The sequence below is a fragment of the Pagrus pagrus genome (assembly GCF_965226575.1).
Source record: "Pagrus pagrus genome assembly, chromosome: 4".
Taxonomy (NCBI): Eukaryota; Metazoa; Chordata; class Actinopteri; order Spariformes; family Sparidae; genus Pagrus; species Pagrus pagrus.
In genome coordinates this window covers 27,121,888-27,138,304 of record NC_140188.1, presented here as the reverse complement: position 1 = coordinate 27,138,304, position 16,417 = coordinate 27,121,888, and the positions used below count along the sequence as shown (strand labels likewise).

Below are 16,417 nucleotides of genomic sequence, written 5' to 3'. Positions count from 1 at the left end.
ACATTTCTAAAGTGAGTTCGTTCTGTTCTGTTCCCTCCATACGAGAACAGAATGAAGCATTCCGGAGTGATTACACCTCAAGGGAGGTGAATCTGATGAGTGCTTGTATTGTAACTGTGTTGGTTTTGGCCAAAAGAGTTTGTGTTAAATTCTCTTATTTTGACATCAGTAGATATTGTAGTTAGGTTCGTCATATGTCCCAATCTCTAAGATTGGACTTTACTGTTGAAGTTGATATAAGTTCATATGATGTGTCCTCCTCAGGGGTCATGTGAAAGAATCCTACCTACAATTAGGTAATCAGCATTGTCGTTTTGTGATCATTTAATCTGAACTGTAGTGGGATCGTCAATTTGAACTATTACTTTTGTCATTCTGATATGGATCCTCTTGATCTTCTTCAGTGACCCCTGGGCCTCGGTCCCCATTTCATAAATCTATAAAACAAAAAGTAGTCTAAGAAATAGTATAACGCACTGCACTGCGTCACTGATGACAGCTGTGTCTGTTTTGCTAAAAGAGGATGTGAAACTTTTGAGAGTAATTCATTTAGTCAGCTTTTCTGCCCTATCCATACAAACTTGGTTTTTATAGTCAGACGGAGGTCAGCAGAGGCTAAATATCTTTGGTAGAGTTGGGGTTAGGGCTAGGTTAAATTTTACGATCCCTCTGACATTTGTAACTCATGCTGAATCATGAAGACCTTCAACAGTTGTAGATTAGTTTTACTGAGTTTAAAAGATAAAACGCTGAAGAAAAAAATGGAAAGGGCAATAATACACGTCAGGATTCTGTCTGTATTTGACTAATAATTGGCTGACTTGACAGTTGCTACTTCTTAAGAATTGTCATCATTTTGAATTCTTGTTTCGGCATGTCTTGTAACACAGCCCTCCTCTTTCTCAGTAAAAGCAAAAGATCAATGCCAACCGTGTCCTATGTTTCCTACGTGTCATACATGACTGCTTTTGTGTTTGTGTTTGTCCTTACACATCCTCAGGCTCAGTATTCATAAAAGCCCCTGTGCTCTTCATTCACGATAAGGCAGAAATGTTTCGTGAATCAGTCTCATTTGAGTTCAGTCTGCATCAGTAGGTCTGAGGTTATGACGTCAGGTAACACAAGGAAAAAGTAACAAATGCAGCTGAGCTGACGTGTGCGTACCCTCGTGTACTTACAGTATGTGTTCAGCATTTAGCTTGAGGGTTGAGGGTTTTGCTGTTGTGTGATGTGATAGATTTTTGGACCATGGTGCAAACCAATGAGTTGCACTGCTTTATGGCAATATTGTATTTTATATTACAGGTCTTAGTTTTCTAAATTAACCAAAAAACTAGAAACACTGTATGGTTTTTGGGTTGTTCAATCACCCAAAATTTTGCTTTATCACAATACAATGATATACATTTACGTTATACAGTAGCATGGCAAAGGACTTTATCCATGTCACCCACCCCTGACCCACTCTGAGACCAACATGTTCTACAGGGGCACTGGGCCAGCAATTGTAACTGGTATTTTAGGTAATGCGAGACTCAGTCTGACATTTCCTGTTCAGTTGTTTATAGATGTAAAACACGCACACACAAACACACATAACTGTAATGATATTCTGACTGTTGTTGTTTAGTTTTAATTTACAGAGGTTTCATCTTTCTGACAGTGATGCAGGCACTTACAGGCATTTTCCCAGCATTCACACACATTCCCAACTCTGCCATCCTACACTGTTGATTACTCAGACTTGGATTGATGCTTGCAGAGAGAGAATCTTAGAGTCTCACAGCATGTTACAAAAGAGGAGAATTTCCCAAGACAATTAGCCAACATTTGCTGTTAGTTTAGGTTTGTATTGGCACAGACAGCATTACTACTTTCCATTTGATGCTTTTGAGTTTATTTCGAGTTATTTCGATCAGGCAAATGTCCTGGCTGCTCTTTCTTGGGCGGGGTCTGCTGTCAGGCCCCCTCTGAGGTAAAGTTGTCTGATAAGACTTTCTAACTGACGTCACTCCACAGACATCAGCCAACAATGCAGCTATTTACTCCAAGCCAGATTTAGTCCCAAAGCAGGCCTCTCCGAGAAACTGGGCACAAATGAAAGCAGAATTCTAAATAAGTGTGTCAGAAAAAAAAAAGTTTTGTAACTCTTGTGACGTCCATTTCCTTAATCACTGGCCTTTCAGAGTTGAACACTAAAGTGAGGTCATTCTTGTGAGAGGTTTCCGATTTGTGTTGGGGTTTAGGATTAGCTACCTGAATGTTCGGGGCTGAGAAAGGTGGACTGTAACTGGAGAAAAAACATGTTTCTGCTCTCGGTGACCAACGGCACATTGAAATTAGGGTGTAAAGCTTTGAGTCTGTCGTTAATACCGCCAGACCTACTTTACATGCAGCAGTGTGCTCGGTGTCAGTGATCAGAACAATGATACATATTATTGCCGTTACATGTTTCACTGTGCTCAAAGACTCCTCAACTCTGACCATTAAGCACATCAGAACAACGGGCATATCTCTGCAAGGTGAAACTAAACATACTGCGCAGTCTGCAAGTATTTGGACAGTGATCTGTTTTTCATTGTCTTGGCTGTAGTCCACCATGTTGGATTTCAAATGATACAAAGCCAATGAGGTGAAAATGCTGACTTTCAACTCTAAGGGTGTTCACATTCATACCGAGTGAACAGTGTGGGAAAGTTTTAAGTCAACACTTCAATGTGTTTGTCATTGTTGTAATTTCAACTCCAATGTGCTGGAGTCCACTGTCCACTGACCGCACTGTATATACAACTTATGTATATTAAAATAGTACTGGTAAGACAGAATATTCAGGGTTTACATCCAAGTAAAAGATAAGAGATCAGGGGGAAAAAAAGGTGGATTTCAAAGGCTTAATATGGAGAATAATTATTAGCAGTGTGTTTGTGTACAGTGTCAGACAGGTGCTGCGTGTATTGACCTAATGGTCCTTGACCAGCAGATTTTTTTTCCTGACCGTATGTTCCCTGCCATTGAGTTTCTGTCTCACTGATTGCCTGCTGTGTTTGAATAGAGCTAAATGTTGCTGGAGCTCTGAAAGGCAGCATTATTTAACTGCATCGAGAGTGAGCTGTGGAGTAGCATTAGAGAAAAGGTCATTTTTTTGTTTCCAATGTATTTGTTATAACAACACTTTCATATGAAACGCCTACAGACCCACTTTTGCAATCCGATTGCCTGATTATATGTTCTATTGTCTGTGTCTATCGAGTAAGACACGTGTGTGTGTGTGTGTGTGTGTGTGTGTGTGTGTGTGTGTGTGTGTGTGTGTGTGTGTGTGTGTGTGTGTGTGTGTGTGTGTGTGTGTGTGTGTGTGTGTGTGTGTGTGTGTGTTGCAATTCCTTTCACTTATTATTAGTGAAATTTTCTTTATCTCCCTCTCTGTCCCTGCATCTATCTCCCTCTCACTCTCTCACACTCATTCACACTTCCTGCTGCTACACTTTTAAAGTAATTAACTCTCATTACAGTGAAAGGCTTGCGTAACATCCTCTGAGTGCATGGTAGGAAAGGGAGTCGGAAAACGTGTTGTGTGTGTGTGTGTGTTTTTTTTATTTTGTGTCAATGTGTACAAGCTGGCTTTCACAATTTCACAACTGTCTTTTTTATGCCTCACAATTTCTCTCTGCCACCAGCACTGAAAAGGAAAGGCAACTGCTCTAACTGCACCTTATAGCTCATTATAACACTATACATAGAAATGGAAAACGCCATAGCAAGAAATGTGACTGACTGTTAGATGAGAACGGCCTGCTGGAATTCTCCACTTTACTGCACAGCAGGCCGAGACCTGCCAAGGAATGCAGGGAAGACAGCAGGAGAGAGATAGAGGGAGACGTAATGAGCAGAAAGAGAAATGCCAGAGAAGGTACAGTGAAATATAGGAGAGATAAATCTTAAATGTGATGTGTGAAGTAAATACAGCCACAAATAAAGTGATGGCTACCTTTTAATTCTCAGTGATTAGTTTGCCGACAGAGTGGTGCTGCAATTAACGTAACGTTGATTATCGATTAATCTGTTGATTATTTTCACAGTTAATCGTTTAGTCTATAAAAAGTCAAACAAAATTGCTTAATACTCACAATTTCTAAGAGCCCAAAGTGACGTCTTCAGATTCTTTCATTTATCCAACCAACAGTCCAAAACCCAAAGGCTCTTCATTTACTATCGTAAATGAAAAAGAAAAGCATTAAATCTTTACATTTAAGAAGCTGGAACCAGCAACTGTTTGACATTTGGCTGAACAATTCATGGACAAAACTACTCGTTGCAGCTCCAATGCAGAGCAGAAACATGTACAGTTTTGACCAAAAAACCAACTAAGGTGCACCCAGTATAAATGGGATGTGATACATTTATACTGGGTGGAGACACATTTAGCCACATTTTCTCCACCGACTCAGCACTTAACGACATCCATCAGTTCATCTCTGGCAAGTAAATCTTGTCGTATAAACAAATTTACCACTAAAATCAAACCCAAAAGAGAAACCATAAACAGGATTGTTGAGAAAACGGTAGCGTACATTTGGTGTCTTGTTGCATTAAAGGTTGCTAAGCTGTCAATTCCCAGTTTTTGCCCATTTTATTTCCCCAACTCGTCCATTCTATCGACCGAGTGAGCAATTCTGACAGTGAGAATGAGTCATTCAGCCATCAGTGTTGATATTTGGATTATCAACATTACAGATGATCAGATATCAGAGAAGCGTGTTATACAAGGTGCAATGTCCAGTAAAAACAATAGACACTCATCCAGGAAGGAGAAGAAACAAATCATTTGATTACATGTAGTCTAGTTAATTATACACAAAGAACCACTGACCGTGAATGAAACGATGCATGCATTTTCTCAACTTCCTGTAAAAACAAATCTGATGATAATGGGATAGTCTAGATGATATTTGATCCGGGATCAGCGTTCCAACAAATTCCTTGCTCACACATATAACATGGGGACAAGGCTATCATCCCTCTGCTGCATTTGTATTACATGTCTGAGAGGGTTGATACACAGAATTCACAGGCTGTATATTCTTGTAGTATACTTTTCCTGCACATCTAATGACGGGAACATTAATATTGTATTCTAGTTGTTCTTATCATATTTCATATTACTATGTATAGCTGTGATACTGATTCTAATATTGGTTTTGTCATATGAGACTTCATATTGTCTGGGATTTTGGTAATGAAGCTAAATGTTGTCTGTCTGGTCCTATTGATTATTTATATAGAAGGGAAAAGGTATGATTCAGCTACATCAGATGTTGAAAATGTCAGAATGTGAGACATGTAATAATGTCAGCCAGGTGTCAAAGTTCTCTGAAAATGCAAAGATTTGGGCGGTATAATAAGGGCATGAAGTCAGGTCATGTATTTAAAGGTGTATATGGGGCTATGATAGATTTGTGTCTTTGGTTACAGTGATGTGTGAAGCAAAGATACAGTGGCTCACTTTTTCCACACAGATAAGCATGTGAAAGCTCCCTGTTAAACCCCTCTGACTGGTTCAAACTTTAGTTGCAGCTACAGTCAGTAAAAGCACGTAAATCAGCGAAGGCCAACAAATATTTATGCCTACCAACATATGTTTGTTATTGGAAGTGAATTTAAAACAAAATCAGGGTTTGATTATGATGTGTCACTTTGAATTAGAATAATTGCAAAACCATTTTGGAACTACTTCAGGTGTCAAATTGTTGCTGTCTGATGAGCAGTAGGTTTTAACCCACTTAACTTTACTCAAGTAAAAAAACATGATGAGAAGAATAAGCCTTCTGGCAATTGAATAATCACTGAATATAAGAAAAAAAGTTTTAATTATTCATATTAACTTAATAAACAAAAGACTTTGCGATAAAACAACTGGGCACGTGCGGTACGACACCTGTTGTTCCAGTGGGCTATTTGTGTGTTCACAGATACAGCAGCTGGATGCGGTAACCATGGCAGCCCTAGATGCAAAGATAGCGTCGGTTTATGCTGTCACCCCAGGGGGCCCTAGCCTCCTCTCTGTAACCTGAGAGGGCAAAACCTCAGCTTCACATCTCTATGACCACGCTTCCTTATAGCACAGGTTCCAGCTGCTGATGACACACACACACGGTCTCACACACGCGTTGAGCCTGGTGATATCTTAATATGCATATGGCCTTATGGTTACATGTGGTGCGTTCACATGCTGCGCTCATCCCAACATTCCTGCACCCATGTATCCACACATAACTGACAACTGCTTCCACTTTAATGCATCTCAACATGTTGATGCAAGTGTGTGTTCAGAGACTGCACAAGATAGCTGGGGTGGGATGAGGAATAATAATAGTTAATGACTTTGTCTCACACAAGGTATGGAAACCTTTAAGATAATGAGGAGCTGAAGATGGGAGTAGATGTGTCCTCATAGTAACCTGGACAGCATTCAGTATGGACAGAGTTTAGCACTATTTTTTTCTGGCATGTTAGTGCTGAGAAAATGGAGGATCACATTTGGCTTGAACTGAAGTTGAAAACAGGTGTTGTGCAACTTCATGCTGCCCTCATGATGTCATTGCGTCGTCTGGACAGTGTTAAGTGTTTATCTCACTCTCAACCTCTCTTTCCTTTCCTCCTATAAAACTATATGACCTAGGACTGAGCTCAGACGGCAAGTGTTTCTGTCTGTACTGTAATTATGATGTGACAGCTTTGACTTGGTTTATGTGTTTGTCTTGAGAGAGATCAGCGTTGCTATACCCCAGACTGAGACGGACCTTTGCTCAGTCAGACAGCCGGAAGGTAACTGATTTACAGACAGTGTCTGAGGGGAACTTTTGAGAATACACACACAGACACACTCCACCCACCTAAGGGCAGCCTCACAATAGCACCTAGAAATAGAGATTGAAGCAAGAAGCTAAATAAAGGGAGACAGGAGAAAGAAGTAGGTAAAAGCCATCTGTAGACACTTAGAGGTGCATTGATTGAAAGACTACCTATAAAATACATCTAACTTTACTTTGATGGCAGTGAAACCCGTCTGTGGGCGTTTCTCTGGGATGGAGGGTTATAAACATCCCACTGTGCTAATGAGTGGGTGTGTATTGTTTTTTAGAAATGGACAGTGCTCTTTTGTTTACGGTGAAGCAGTGATGACGCATGGTCAAATGTAATGGCCCTTCAGACCACACTTGGTTCGGGGAGTGTGTGAAATGTGTGCACTGGTGCATTCCTCTCGCATTCCTTTTGCATGTTTTGAGCTCATTACCTAAATAGTCTTTACGTGATGATTTCCAGAGACTTAAAACTTACTTCAGATCCGTCATGGGGAGCATGATTCTCCTTTTTTTCATTCATCTGGCGCTATATTGAAAAGCTTGACAAAAGTATTAATAAGTTCATTACATCTTACATTTGCTTATTCTTTGGTCATTGGTAGGAACAGTAAGGTCCTTCACGAGAATATGTTTATTTTGCAACCTTTCAGAGCCAGAAAAACCAACCGTTTACAACAGGAGCTCTCACCTGACCTTCATGGCCTGCAGGTTGTAAGAAAATGAAGGATATTTATGAGAATGGCAAGCATGTTCCCCCAGTGACTGACCCACATGACCAATTCAGTAAGAAACCAGGAGCATATTGGCAGCCATGGTGAGTGCCCCAAGGTGAGGGACAGTGAGAGACTTGGCTGCTGATGAAGCCCACTCTCATTTTGCATTTGCATTTTTGCATTCTTCACATTCCTGTACCAGAGGATGGGTGGAGGAGAGGAAGGGTGTGTGTTTGTGTGGTTGTGTGGGGAGTGAGAAAGAAATATCAGAGTTAGATTCTCACTATGGTGTTTGTACAATGATAAGAGTGACAACAATTTGTGGGAGGGAATTTTTCTTGTGTGTCTGTGTGTGTTTGCTCAGTTAGTCCTCCAGGACGGATTAAAGTCTACGTATGCGCATAATTCCTCTTGCATAAGAAACCTCACTAGATACACAAAACACTAGAAGCTAACGTCACTAACCACTACTCTGTGCATTGTCATGGAAATTGTTTTGTCAGTGTTGTTATCCCTCATAAAAAACTTCTGTTCAGTGAATAGCCTCAGTTGGTTTAACAAACTTGCAGTGGTATCCCTGGCAACTGAGACGTTACTCTGACAATGTAGCTAATGTAACAGATTAAAACCAGATATTCTTCAATAATGGCAAAGCTATCAGTGTGAAAAATATCTAATTTAATGCTATTTCAAACCAAAATTCTAGGGAAAAAATGACAACAAGAACAGATAATAGCACAGTAATCTTGCAAATAAAGAATAGGTCAGAAATGTGTATTATTTATATGAATTTAATTAACAACACCAGTGCTTCTTTACAATACAATACTGTATAAAAACCCACATGGACAGAACCCACAATCACAGAGGAGACTTGACTTTTTTGAGCCAAGAAGGGTTTTCATTTGTAAATTTCAAAATAAAGACCGATTAAGAGAAGCTTTAGGACAGCTTAATTTATTTTTCATTGAATTCCGTAACTAAACTAGCATTTACTTTAAATAAACTACAACACAACCCTGTCATGAATTTACACTGATCAGCCACAGCAACATTTGAATGTTGTGGCTGATTTGGGTCTAGTAGGTTGCGAGGTGATCGGTGTAAGTAGTTAGACTGCTAACAGATGCTAACAGATGGCTAAAAGCCATAGAAATTGGGATGCTGGGTTTCTCACTGACTGAGCCTCAATACTTCTGCTATATTGAGTAATATTTCACAGTAGATTAACAATGTTATAAGTTTTCCAGTTGTAGCTTTTTAAGTGCAGGTTTAAAATAGGCTTGCGTAGGAATGAAATCTTTTGACGTCAGTGGCTCTTTTTTTTATTATTCATACAGTGTAAGGAATTAAAATAATTTCCCATGAATGGGTAATCAAAGCTTAAAGAGAAGACTGCTGTTGTCAGAAATGTAGGTTTTTTTATTCCTGGAAAGTGATATGTAATGAATGAAGTAATGGCAGCAATAAATCCAAACTTCAGGCTTCTAAGAAATCAATTTAGAGATCTGTGGTACAGTTTTTACATTCTGTATTTAAACATCATCAGCCATGAAACAACTCAGAAACCCTTGACTTTATAGTAAGGTTGTTTCTAAAGAACAGGAACAGAACTGAGTTCGGGCTTGGCCCTCCAGCAAACACGTCATCCCTGAACCACTCCATAGTGAACCCTCTGTCTGTCTTGCTTTCTCAGATTCTCCTAAAGTCACTGTAACAAAAACACACACACACTTGCTGTGGATCATGTGATACTCTGAGCTAAATCCAGTCGGGGAGTTGAACATTGACTGTCTCTGGCCTGAGATTTTATCATTGTGTTAAACACACATTTCCTGGAAGTGGTCATCCCATGTGCAGTTTCACTGTAGTTTTGCGTGGAAACAAAAATCATTATCATGGCTGCCATTTTCTGGGGAAACCCACAGTCTCAACTATTTCTTGAAATCTATCGTCAACTTCCATTGTATGATTAAAAATATCAGGGTCTGTACATAGATCTCTGACAAACACACACACACACACACACACACACCGCAGTTGTTTTTGTGAAGCTCTCTGTGTCACACCCTGGTAAACAAGATAGAGCATCTTAACCACTGGGGAAAAACAGGAAATTTACTGGCCTCAATCAGAGTGTGTGCATTGCTTGTCATCATCAGCGTGTATGGCCTCACTGTGTGTTTTTGCACACAGTATATTTGTTTACCATATCGCTCAGTTCACATCTTGGTTTCCATAGTTACAACTCTTTGAACTGTAGCCAGATGTTACTGATGGAGAGGACGATTGACCACCCTGAGCACTTTGTCTCCACATACAGAGGTCATGTCCTCTGCTTCTTGTTTCTTCTTGACATTTCAAGCCACAACACTTGAGGTTTTCATCCATCATATTTGGATTTCAGGCTTACTAGCCAAGACTTTGAGAAACTCACACCCAAACTCATATTTGAATGAGATGACACATAGAACCACAAAAGATCCCAATCAGAGGGCTTGACGGCACTTCTACTGCCTCAGTCAGAGTCAGTATTACTTATAAGTAAATACAGCCTGACATTGTACATGTTTAATTGTATTGTAGCTATGAACCAGGCTTTCATTTATTAGGTGATTACCTTTTCCTACTGGGGAAATCTGTTCAAGTCCAACATATTCAAATCCCTCCCATCATAATGTTGACACAGCAAGACTGTATATAACAATTCTTGTATTATGCTGCAACCATTATTTTCCTTATTGATCAGTCCAATGATTATTTCCTTATTTATTTAATTGTTGTGTCTGTAAAATGTTAAAAAATAGTGACAAATGTGCATGATGGCGTGTGAAAGTCCTTGTTTTATCTCAACAACCAAGGATTTTCCATTTTCTATCACTTATGACAAAAAAGTGTGTAAAAAAAGACCACCAAGTAGATGTGACTCAGACTTTCTTGTAGGTGTGATTGATATTTTTCTTCACCAATCACACTGAAAAGTAACATTTTCATCTATGGCTTTGGAACCATTCAGGCTGCAGTGAAAATGTAAATGACAGTAGTTGATGTTACATGCAATAATTGTCCTTGTTTGAACTGCCTTGTGCAGGCATTATGCCTTCTCAGTGATTTCTAAAATTATCTCCAAATTGACCTTGAGTGGAGCAGAAATTATTAGGTTTCATAGAGAAGGGAGACAGAGTGAAAAGATGGTAAGAAAAGAGAGACGGTGAAGAGAGGTCAGCGGGGGCACTTGGCTTTGAGTGCTCTGTACTTTCTGTTGTCTTATCTCGAATGTCGGGGCACCAGGGGACTATTTCAGTGTGTGGGAGTTTACAGCAGATGATGCAGACTTGTGCTCAGTGTATAGTCTCTCACTTAAAGAGAAAAGCCACCGCGCTCTGTTTCCATTCCAATTTGTTAAATCAACCACTTTCACCACTTCCTATTTATTGACAGTTATTTGAACTCGTTCTTTGACTTTCTTACCTTCATGCACACACAAACTCACTTGTTGTGCTCTCTCGTCCATCAGATGCAGTGTCCCAGCCACTATCCAGACACCCCCAGCAAGGAGCAGAGGCACAGGAAATAAGAGACTTTAGGAAACAGCAGGTAAAACGTGTGTGTGTGTGTGTGTGTGTGTGTGTGTGTGTGTGTGTGTGTGTATATGTGTGTGTGTGTCTGTGTGTGTGTGTGTGTGTGTGTGTGTCTGTGTGTGTGTGTGTGTGTGTGTGTGTGTGTGTGTGTGTGTGTGTGTCTGTGTGTGTGTGTGTGTGTGTGTGTGTGTGTGTCTGTGTGTGTCTGCGTGTTGTATCTTGTAATTATCTCGACCTACTTAACCTGTGATGTTGTGTGTATGTGTGCATTTGTTTCTGTGTATAAGTGGGAGAGGAGGAATGGAGCGCTGACTTGACTGGAATCTGGGAGAGTAGGCCTCGTCCTGACAGGCGGGGAATATGTGGAAGTCAGCCAGCGTGCTTTACTTTCATGTCAGAAATCAGTGTTACACTACCTGAGTGCACTCTCACTGCATCATCTTTGATGCATTATGTCCTCCTATATGGCTGAATTGCTGTAGAACAGACAGGTAAACAAAATGGATCTTGTGTTGTTTTTTTAAAGTTTTTTTATTTTTTGATTTTATGTCACTGCAGCTGCATTGTGTGAAAGTTATCAGCAGGTTTTTGCTTCCTTAAATTTCTCCTGTAGCTTTCTTGGCTCTAGTCAGCACTGTAAACTCTGAAGTGTTTCATCAGGTTTGAGCTGTTGCTAAACTTGGCTGTCATTTCCTCGTCACAAGTGTTGCACCCTGTGCCACATTTAGCCGGGCTTTGGAACAGTGTGTCCTTATTGCCGGAGGTTCTGTGCAGTACAGTGCTGTGTGTATACATGTATAGAGGTATGTGGGTATATATGTGGGCGTGTGTGTGCGCGTGTATGTGCGTGTACAAATGCTTTCTCCATCACTGTAGTTGCCCAGTGAGCTGGTGAAGATGCCCTTTTTTAGAACAGATGTGGTGATTGGATGAATGGCTCTGTAAATTTAACCATTAAAGTCCTGACCTGCGGCACTCTCAGCACTACTGACCCAATTTGTCGATCCAGCCCTGGCTGTCACAAGTGGAGTGTGTGAGTCTGCTGCTTTCAAGTGCAGAATGGTTTGTTTGTTACAGTTTGTCCTTTTTGCTGTCGTCACCTACCACATGCTCTCCTCCTCCTCTACTTTTGAATCAAACCAGAGCTGCAACAGTCGGTTCATTCATGAATTAGTCGGTTGGCAGAAATTTTACATCTGCATTTGATAATCAATTAATTGTTATAATCAGGTTTAAAGAGAAATAGGAACTCAAATGTGAATATTTGCATTTTTCTTTGGTCTTCTTTGAGATTAAAGCGACATTATGTAGAAATTGGCATTTTGTGGGATTTGGATTTTACAGACTGTGGGGGACAGTCTGTAAAATTTGTTTGATGTAATAAATGTGCTAACTATAAACAAAACTCAGTACATCATGACAATAAATTAAATAAAGAGTATGGTCTGGACTCAAATGGGAAAGTTTCATGAGATAAGTTTTGTTGTGAATGCTGTTGCTATACAAATGAATGATTGATTGATTGATTGATTGATTGATTGATGTCTTGAAAGCTTGTATCTTGAAGTAAACATGTATGTAACGCTGCGATCCTCTCCTCTCACTGAAGTTACACAGTGCAGAAACAAGTAATGGGGGTGGAGTGGCTGAGACAGAGACACCATTCAGTCTATTACAGGACACTGTACCACCACAATGAATCTGAAGCTGTTATTTTAAGATAAAAAGTTAAATAATGTTGCTCTGAACTCCATACCTGTGGGGTTTGGGACTGTTGGTTGGATGAAACAAGCAATTTTCTAATTGTTTTATAACACTTAATGGGCCAATTGATTGTGGATGGACTGATTTCCTCCTTGGCTGATTTTTGGGGCAGATATTCAGCATTAATCTGATTATCTGTGTTTTTTGTGTCTGATTGTGATAAAATAAATTTAGTTTTTTGTTAAAAATTTTGACACAAAGATTTTTATTTTTACTGCAAAAAAAAGTATATCCACTCCAAATATCCTTTATCGGTCTCCTTAATTACTAATAATCAGGTAATGTATGGGTCGATCCCTACAAATGATTAATTGATTAATCGAGAAAAACTGTATATTATTATATTAACATATTAATCAGTGATGAAAATAATCACTAGTGGCAGCTCTAAGTCATACAGTTTTGTTTTCTGCTATTCATCACCATGATGGCATGTGTGCCAGCTGCAGAAACTCACAGAGCAAACACAGTTTTAACTTCCTCCTTCGCTCAGATGTGGTGCTTTATAAATGTTCTGGTGCAGGTGCAGCTTTGACCGCATAAAGCCCACATTTCCTGCTGTCAATCAGTGCCGGTGGCCAATAACCACCAATAATCAGGACAGATGCCTCCCACCTGCGCTCTCTGTTTGCCCCCCTCCCCTCCTTCCTTCACTCCTACTCCAATGTGGAAAAATAGCTTGATCCAATTACTCATGCTGTGTTCTGTCTCCGGTGATCTTCCCACCAACACTGTTGTACTATCACCACCGCACTGCAGGATTATCACATAGCTTCTCATACGAAAAATGAGGAACGTCTGTGCTGACTTGTCTTTTTTTCCCAGAAATGACCTCTAAGTGTTCTCTTTCTTGCTTTTAGTATTAACATTAAGCAGTGTGTTGAAACCATTTGACTCACAATCCTAGGAAGCCCTGCCCTTCTCCATTCTTCAGATTGTGTTTGGGTGGCATTATCCGTATGCCACTGACCTTGCTACCCGAGTTATTACAGAGCTTGTGTATAATTAGACTAGCCCGTGTTTTCAGCTGGACAATAGAACATGTAGTGCTACAGTTAACTAACTATAGACGGACCGTGGAGAAAGGCAGTTCCCTTGCATGCTCGGCTACATTATATTTGATGATTTTGTGTCTGTCTCTGTAGAAAACAGTGATAATACAATATATTTGGAATTGATTCTTGTTCTGTGTGCTTTATTAATAGCTGAACAGAAAGGGACCCTGTGTGTAGAGCTGAGCAGCCCAGACAGATGGATGGATGTATAAAGTGGAGAGGCAGACATCAGCGTGTCATTTACCGCAGCGAAGAGTTCCCAGCAACCCAGTTACCTCTATAGCAAGATGACAGCCGCAGCCAAGAAATCTCTCCCATTTCCAGGCTTGTGTGTGTGCCATTCAGCGCCAATGTGTGGCCCTTTGTTTATGAGGGAGATAAATGGTGGTTTGGCAAGATGCTGGGAGACTTATACTGAAAAATCAGCAGTGTGTGTGGGAGCCATCCCCGCTACATTAACGGCAGCTCAGTGTTATTTTTGTCCATTTCTTTCCAGTCCTTCAAATGTTCAATGATATAATCAGCATCTAAAGCCGATCAAGCCTGTTTGTGACTTCCCACTATGAAGAATCGTGTTGCAGTGAGATGTGCTTCTGGTAGTGACCTCAAACGACCTCTCAATCAGCTCTGTTGTTCTTTGGCTGAACTTGTATTTCACATTGCTCGTCAGACTCCTCTGTTGTGGTTATAAATGATGGTAGTGCCTCTGCGCAGAATGGTAGCAAATCTTGAGAGGGTTGTTTAAAACATACTTTGTCCTTTAAACAGTGTCAAAATTGACAATAGTACAGTATATATATCAACCAGGGGCTTTCAAAATGTGAGGTGCATCTTTCTGTGGGGTGTGTGCATAGGAAGAGACATGGTCAAAGATACTACACAAGAGAAGTGCAGATTGACAGGACTGCCATGTAAGTGCATGGCAGGCTGCAAGAACAATAAGAAGTCAGTTATTATAGTTTGGTATGATGATTTGGTCTGTTTATCAACATGTTCTGCAGCTGGAGCACAAGACACACAAGTGATGGAGGCAGTTAAAGTACTGAAAACCCTTGGCACCCAATTTCCCCAAACTTGGAGTCATAATGTCAAGTCAAACCTGAACACGCATATTTTAGATTCAGTGAGACTTACCGTGGGACATCATTACCTCAGCTGTCCATTGAATAAATATTTATAAATCTGCAAAAAAATAACCTATATAGACTAGATATATTGAGCCCACGATGCAGCCCACAGTGACTTAATTTTCTCACTCACTAAACTCACTGAATTCACTGTCCCCCAAAGCATTATGGAGATTGTAGTACCAAAAGTTAGGGCATGATTGTCTACCAAGTAGAAGTGAGACAAAGAAAAATAATAGGATTAAAATGTATTAATATGTTGCACTGTCAATATTTTGACATTACTTTTGGCTGTCCTGCTGACATGTGCAGATGCAAAGATAATAAATTTGTTGCCTAAATCATTTTTTAAGCAAAAACAATTGTGCTAGCTTCTCAAATGTATTTTCCAGCGTTCTAAGTCTTGATGAATAAGAATATCTTTGGGTTTTGGACTATTGTCAGACAAAACAAGCAATTTAAAGACAGCACCCGAGGCTCTAGGAACTTTTGTTTTTTTTTATGACATTTTATAGACTAAAGGGTTCAAGTATTAATTTAGAAGAACATAAGCAGATTAATCAATAGTTGGAATACTAGATCAAATAAACAATATTGATTGGGCAACTTGGTCTTCAGGAGATTGAAATAGGCATTTCTTTTACAATTTTCGGACTCTTTTTTTCTTTTTAGATCGGATTGAATTGGAACAGATCTGAAAATCTGCTGTCGCTGTCATCGCAAATATTTACTGCATTGTTGTCCGCTATTTCAGTGCTTGTAACGTCTTTGACAATACCGGATTGAACCAGTTGGTAATAAGTGAAAACCGATTTTATTTATAGCCAGTAAGTAGTCATTAGAAAGGTTGATGTTAATGGAAAAAATATTGACCTAAAACAAAAAATAAATAACACGTCTGCAATGTGTTCACTTCCTAGTGATAGCTGTTCATTGTTTCCGCTTTATCATAGTTTCCAAGGAAGGCTTCCTCTGTCCTTAGAAAAAAAAAAAAAGGCTGTTGTGTCAAATGGAACAAAGGCTAATCCTTATGTCCCCCTCATAGAGCAGCTGTTGGTGCACGATCCTCATCAACATCACGATAGGACAAACCATACGGGCCAGCCACCTCCGTGCTGAGGTAAAGGAGGGTGAAGCGCAGCCCGCAACACTGCAGTTATTCAAATAGCCCTTTACAGAAAAGAAAACAAGGAAGTAACCCATAATATACAATTCAAAATGGACCTGTTTTGATGACATCAGGTGTATTTATAGAAGAGAAGGATGTATTTTTTAAAAAATGTTCCCAGAAATGGTCTTCACTGCTTTGAGTCATTG

General features: G+C 39.8%; 1 protein-coding gene across 3 annotated transcripts in view; it reads left to right on the top strand.

The window, feature by feature from the left end:
- Window positions 1-16,417, top strand: part of pik3cb (phosphatidylinositol-4,5-bisphosphate 3-kinase, catalytic subunit beta) — a 69,038-nt gene that overhangs the window by 14,897 nt on the left and 37,724 nt on the right. For 2 of the 3 annotated variants that reach the window (XM_084352086.1, XM_084352087.1), the window contains one exon: window positions 11,091-11,170. The gene's annotated coding sequence lies outside the window, so the exon portion shown is untranslated. Of the gene's footprint in view, window positions 1-11,090; window positions 11,171-14,149; window positions 14,304-16,417 lie in introns of those variants that run through there. The other variant, XM_084352088.1, reaches the window with a different exon arrangement.